This window comes from Dendrobates tinctorius, unplaced genomic scaffold, assembly GCF_039654945.1.
Source record: "Dendrobates tinctorius isolate UK_male_01 unplaced genomic scaffold, ASM3965494v1 ptg000004l, whole genome shotgun sequence".
Taxonomy (NCBI): Eukaryota; Metazoa; Chordata; class Amphibia; order Anura; family Dendrobatidae; genus Dendrobates; species Dendrobates tinctorius.
In genome coordinates this window covers 117080-124389 of record NW_027361672.1, presented here as the reverse complement: position 1 = coordinate 124389, position 7310 = coordinate 117080, and positions in this window count along the sequence as shown.

The following is a 7310-nucleotide window of genomic DNA, read 5'->3' as shown; positions in this document are numbered from 1 at the left end:
CAGGTTGCTGGAAGTGGGGAGATGTCTGGTACTGGGGAGGTTGCTGGTACTGGGGAGTTTGCAGGTACTGGGGAGGTTGCTGGTACTGGGGAGGTTGCTGGTGCTGGGGAGGTTGCTGGTGCTGGGGAGGTTGCTGGTGCTGGGGAGGTGGATGGTGCTGGGGAGGTGGATGGTGCTGGGGAGGTGGATGGTATGTAATAGGAGGGGGAGGATGGAAAGTGGCTGGAGGGGGTGTAGATGTAATAGGAGGGGGAGGATGGAAAGTGGCTGGAGGGGGTGTAGATGTAATAGGAGGGGGAGGATGGAAAGTGGCTGGAGGGGGTGCAGGTGGAGGAACTACTGTGGTGGGAGGGGGAGGTTGGGAGGTAACTTGCTGGAGAGCAGCGTGGCATGAATACATTACATGCATCTGCTGGGCAGGAGAGAGCGTTTCCATGCGCTCCACAACAGACCTGAAAAAGGTGTGGTTTGGCGAAGATCTTGCTTCTGAATGCATGGTTTGCAGAAGTGTCTTCACCTCCAGAATGCTGGAGTTGATCTGCTGATAGCCTGCGGAGATTTGCTCTGACAAGACTTTTAGACAGTTCTGGAAAGATGCATTCAGATGCAAGAACTCTGGCGCATAAGTCTTTTCCTGACCCCTCTGCCGCTGCCGCCCAGTACCCGCAGGTGTACTAGAGGTGGCAGGGGCAGAAGGGTGGGGTAAAGGGAAAGCGATCTCCTCACCAGCAGCTTCATGTAATGTAGGCGGCCACGATGCTCCTGTGCTGGTGGATGGGACAGATGGGTCGAATGTGTGGGAAGGCTGGGAAGGTGCAGATGTACCGGGGCGGTCGAAGTGTCCCTCGGTGCCGGTCTCCTCAGGGATCGCCTCAGAAGGGTCCAATCGTGCAGGCTCCCGAGTGCTGCTCACCGTGCTGTGGAATAAAGAGAAAAAAAAACAATTAAAATACTGACATGGTATGGCCCTGGCTGAAAAAAAAATTTACATCTAACATTTGTTTTCACATGTGGTGTGTAATATTTACCTTCTGGTGACCATTGTTTCCCGGAGGAACGACAGGGCTTCTGCGTACTTGTACTTGCTCCTGCGTCCTCCAGATCCACTCGGGGCCCGCATCTCTTTATTGAAATCCTTCTTGAAACGATCCCTCACAGACCGCCACCGATTCACAATTCTGTTCCCTGAAACGAGAAAGGAGTGGTTAGTATACAACATCAGTGTTTCCCAAACTCCAGTCCTCATGGTCCCCAGGGGTCATGTTTTCAGGATTTCCATAGTAAATAGAAATCCTGAACACATGATCCGTGGGGACCACGAGGACTGGAGTTCGGGAAACACTGGTTTACATCAAGCAACCGGTACTGTATATACTTACGCTCTGTAATCTGGGCCCGAACATCGAGGTCCTCCCAGCGGCCCACAAGGAGCGAACAGATTTCCTCCCAGAGTCGTCGGGTAACGATAAGGTCAGCGTGGCGGCGGTCAGCCATATTCCAGAGCGGCTCCCTTTCTCGGACGAGATCGATGAGGTGGTCCACATCGAGTGCTCCATCCTCACCGTCAGAGTCGGGAGCACGCTGTGAAGGCTGTTAAAGAAAAAGACAAAAATAACGCCTCCACATAAGAAATGAAATAAAAAGTGCAAAAAAACAAAGCAAAAATATTTATACTTACACGCTGGTGACCGCCGCGTTGCTGTCGCCGACGACCCTGGGAGGCACTGCGAGGACCTCTTGGCCGAGCACCAGATTGGGAAGACTAGAGAAGAAAACAAAAAATGTTATGTCTTTGGATGTAGGCATTTGTTTGCTGTGTGTGGTCTGCAGAACATTGTTTTCTATGTGTTGTGTGTAGTGTGATGTTGTGTTTCTGCGTTTGATGCAAAAAACTTACCAATTGTGAGCCCACTCCAGGTGTCTGTCCACCCCTTCCTTCTTCTTCTGGGAGCTCCTCTTCATCTTGTGAATCCTGTTTTGAAATAAAAGGCAATGAATAGACATATATTACAGAGAAGATGGATTTTGGAAATAAAAACTTACTGTCAAACGCTGACGATGCGAGGGAGGGCTCCCAGAAGATGATGTGCTGTCTTCCTGGTGGCCACACTCCATGCCTGTGGGTGGTGTTCCAGCTGCTGCCATTGCTGCTGCTGCTGCATCTATTGGGCGGCTGTTGAATAAAGAGAAACAAAGGGCCAATGAATATCTTGATATTCAATAGCCCTAGTTTGGAGGAATGGGGGATTTGATAATTACCGTCTCTCATCTGCTGCTGGCCTCCCCTCCTCAGCATGTTGCATTTGCTGCTCCATTTGGGGTGGTTGTGGTGCTGATGGTGCTGCAGTGGTCTCCTGCCTTCTCCTGCTTCGCTTGGTTGCTTTCTTGGGTGGCATGTTGGGTGTGGCTGTGGGTCCCACTGTCTTGCTTTTATATATGTCTTGTGGGCAGAGCTACTGAGCATGCTCAGACCAAAAAACCGGATCCGGCGCATTGCGGCACTCATAGGCTTTCATTGTGTGAAAAAGCTGGACGCGCCGGATCCGGCATGTCCGGCTTTTTCGCCGGAGACAAAAAACGTTACAGTAGCCGTTTTTTCCAGACGCCGGATCGCGACACATTGCCGGATCCGGCGAAAACCGGATGAAATGCATGGCCATCCGGCACGATCCGGGTGCAAATGCAAGTCAATGGGGGGGAAACCGGATCCGGCATTGCATTTCGCCGGAACCGGTTTCTGTCAAAAGCGCCGGATCGCGCCTGACGGCGAAAACCTGATGTGTGAAAGAGGCCTTAGACTCCGATCACCACTGTATTTATGAAATTTCCTATTCCCGTGATGGGTCCACCTAAACACCTGTTTACTATCAAAGTCTCCTTTGTCCCGAAGGAACTTCTTTTTCTTTTTTTGTATAATTTCTTTTTCAAAGGTGTCTATTAGCTCCTTTAGACGTAATTGAAAGGGTTTAACCAGACTAGCCTCATCAAAAGAGCTCAATTTTGTCTCCTTTTCTTTGATGTCTTCTCTTAACTTGACCAAAAATTTACGGTCATGGTCAATTAATAACCCAATGAAAATAGATGAGCATTTCAAAAGACCAGCCTCCCATACAGATTTGAAATCAGAATCAGCTTCCCATGCTGGAAATAGCTTAATTCGAAGTCCCCTAGGGACAATACCAAGTTTATTATATTCCTCTAGACATTTAATTTTCCACCAGGTTTTTGCTACTCTCTCAATCTTTCCAGGTTCAATCAGATTGAAATATGTTTCCAATTGTAAATCCAAGAATGTGATTTACTTACTGATTTGCCAATATCCAAAGATTTACGTCGGCCAAACCAGCCAGGAACTTAGGCGTAGAGTTCAACAACACATCTCTAATATTAACAAGGGCCAAATTGATCGAGAGAAGGGTAAGTCTATTACCTCAGTGGCAAGCCACTTTTTGGATTATCATGTGGGAAGTACCAAGGCATACGGGTTTTGGTGGTTGACCAGGTACAGAGAAATATCCGTGGGGGCTGCCTCACAAAGGAACTGCTTCGCAGAGAGTCACGTTGGATTTATAATCTAAGGAGTATGGCCCCACAAGGGTTGAACGAAGAACTCCTTTTTTCAGGCTTTCATGGTTAATCTGGCTCTCTCTCTCCTTTTTTTAGGGGACCAAGTGGACTTCACCTGAATTTAGGATGTGTGTCATCGACCTTCTGACATGAGATTTTTGATCTTACTCTCTGCGTCGACTTGTTTTCTTGATCCTCATATCCTCTTTATGGATCAATCAGCCACCTTTGACTAAATGGACTTCATTCAAGCCTAGGATTTATATAATTGACTCTTTATAAAGGACTATTTCTTTCACCTTGTGTGTTGATTTTGCACAGTGGACTAGCTTTTTCATCTTATGTGTCAATGTATATGATTTGAACCATACTGAGTCCACATTATTTGAAGTAGTCAGTCTATATTGTTTTTATTTCACCTTATTCAATGTGTTACCCTTCTGGGTTTCCTACATCTTTTTGTGTGGCTGGTTTATTCCAGCATAATGATTAGCTAGTCACAGCATAGCACCATGTTCTTCGAACATATCAAGACGAAACATTTCTTGTCACATGTTGGCAGTCCATTCCTCTATTCACAGCACCAGGTTTTTGGAGTACTTTAGTTCATTAAGTACTAGTACTCCGGTTTTTTTTGGCTTGTATTCGTGCATTTCTATTTTGGCCATGTCCATTTATTTTACTTGATTTCATCTCTCTAATTACCCATGCATTGGACCATGTTGCTTATGAATTGCCTTTATGAATGGTTGTCTCCTTGCATTAATGATCAAATTCTATTGACATCATTGAGGCCTGTTTTTTCTGTGTGCCCTTAATGGAGGTCCAATATAAATTTTTTATATGTGCGTCTTTGAATCTGTCTATAATTGGGTTTTTTATCCAGAAAGAAAAGAAAATGAAAAGAGATTCCTTGCTCATATATGCGTTTATTCGTTACCTCATATATATCTATATTTCATATATGCCTTGACACTTTAGATTTGGTCTGTGTATTGACCATTGTGTGATATGGACATTTGATTCCACCTATCCAGTTCTGAGTCCAGGACTTGTATATCAAATTCAGGATTTTTTGTCCTGTTCAGTGCAAGCGCTGTTTGTGCATTTTCTTTCCAAAAGGGCAAATTTTGTCCTTTACGGGACTTACATGTTACGTTTTCCCATTAGTACTTTATCAGTATTCATGGCTAAACCACATTAAATTTCAAAATGCTGTTTGATTGACTTTTTATGCGCTGTGTGGCTCTTACTTGTTTATATTTTCATTATTGTATATCATCCTTCTTTTTGAATCATATCATACATACTAGGCTTTGCTTAACTTATGCGCCTTTTTTATATACATTTGCTAGTTATATACAGGTTTAAATATATTTTCTCTGTGACTGATTCATATGTGACAGTTGCGCACGCGCTGTGTATCCGGTGACGATTCTTTGGTATTTTACAGATATTTTGTCTGCACAGGCGCTATATATTAAACACAGACGTAGTCTATGACCTAATTGTGCCACTTTGCGCATTTGTTCAGCGTTAGCGCAGGCGCCGTATAGTCTTTTGGGCTATTTTTGTGATGCAATAGGACTGAGTTGCTCTGCGCATGCGTCCTCCACCGTCCCTAGCGCAGGCGCCGTCTGACTCTCTGCTTAACTTTATTGATATGCCTAGAGATGCTAACAAGATGGCCGCAGCCGCGCGAATCCACCCATGCTTCATTCCAGTAATATTCTATTTCATTAACTGCACTTGTGTTCTTTGCATAAATATACCAAGACACACACTGATGCTCAGCGCTTTATCCTTCATTGAGAAAGCCACTTGGGTAGTGGCGATACGCGTGGGGTTTGCACCCCCCACCACTTCATCCCATATAGACATCATGCACTTTATCTTTGATGCACCATCATGCCTGCAGGAGTTCTGACTGATTTGGCTCCCAGCCCTCTGACTTCTTGGTAACATATGGTGGTTGTTGCATTTATTCAAAACCACTTCAGGGGGTCGACTGGCTTTTTCTCCATTTATTGGCTTGGTGCTGTGAATAGCTTTTGCATATATAAAATGGCATTATAGATCAATGATTTATATTCTACTTGAGTGGTTCAAGCTGTTTATATATATTTGCCTTCATTTGTGGGGTTGTGTTGTGGAGGGTCATTGTATCATTACCATTTGACATGACCAGTTCATGCTTCTGCATGTTTTAATTGTTTTTATGGGTCCAGTGTTGTACTACAGTATGTGTGTGTTTTTCTGCATAATAAAAATATTTTTTTCATTATCTATGTTGTGTTCCCTTTTCTTGGGCAAGTCGCTTTTCTCTATCTTTGACTATTTGTATTGACATGCCTCTGGTGAACCCCTTCATCTTATTATAGTTAGCGGTGCCCTCCTTTTTGTTTGTTTTTTCAATCATTCTAAAAACTGCACCCCTCAGAGTACACAAAACCACATTCAAGAAGTTTATTAACCCTTCAAGCGCTTCACATATATTAATGGTATGTGTTAGGCATCAGATTCCTGCCCCTGCACAGGAAGAATCTCGAGCCTTGCCTTCTACGGTCTCCCATTCAGTCCCAACCAAGAGTACTGAAGGAGATAGCAGAAGAAATTTTTGAACCCCTCTCCATAATCTTTGAAAATTCTTGGAGAACAGGAGAAGTGCCAGAAGACTGGAGAAGAGCAAATGTTGTTCCTATCTTCAAAAAGGGGAAGAAGGTGGACCCAGGCAACTATAGGCCGGTGAGTCTGACTTCTATACCAGGAAAGATCTTTGAACAAATTATTAAACAACATGTATGTCAATACCTGGATAAGAATGAAGTGATTAAACAGAGTCAGCATGGGTTTCTAACTAATAAGTCATGTCAGACTAACTTAATTTCCTTCTATGACGGTATCACTGATTGGGTGGATCAAGGAAATGCTGTAGATATAGTATATCTTGACTTCAGCAAAGCATTTGACAAAGTCTCTCATACAATCCTTATTGAAAAAATGACTAAGTATGGAATGGACAAGGCAACTGTTAGGTGGATTCATAACTGGCTTAGTGATCGGACCCAAAGAGTGGTCGTAAATGGCTGCACATCCAGTTGGAAGAATGTCTCAAGTGGGGTACCACAGGGCTCTGTCCTGGGCCCTGTATTGTTCAACATCTTTATCAACGATTTAGATGAAGGAATTGAGGGTAAACTGATTAAATTTGCTGATGACACAAAGCTAGGAGGGATAGCTAATACTAGAGAAGAGAGAGAGAGGATTCAAAAAGATTTAAATAAACTGGAGAAGTGGGCAGCAACTAACAGAATGGTTTTTAACAGGGAGAAATGCAAAGTACTACATCTGGGCAATAAAAATGAAAAAAGCATATATAGAATGGGAGGAATAGGGCTAAGTGACAGCACATGTGAAAAAGACTTGGGTATACTAATAGATCACAGACTGAATATGAGTCAACAGTGTGATGCAGCAGCAAAAAAGGCAAATGCAATTCTAGGATGTATTAACAGAAGCATACCGTCTAGATCACGTGAAGTCATTATTTCCCTCTACTCCTCTTTGGTCAGACCTCATCTGGAATATTGTGTCCAGTTTTGGGCACCACATTTTAAAAAAGACATCAACAAACTGGAGCAAGTTCAGAAAAGAGCGACCAGAATGGTGACCGGTCTGCAAACCCTGTCTTATGAGGAAAGGTTGCAGGATTTGGGAATGTTTAGTTTGCAAAAGAGAAGACT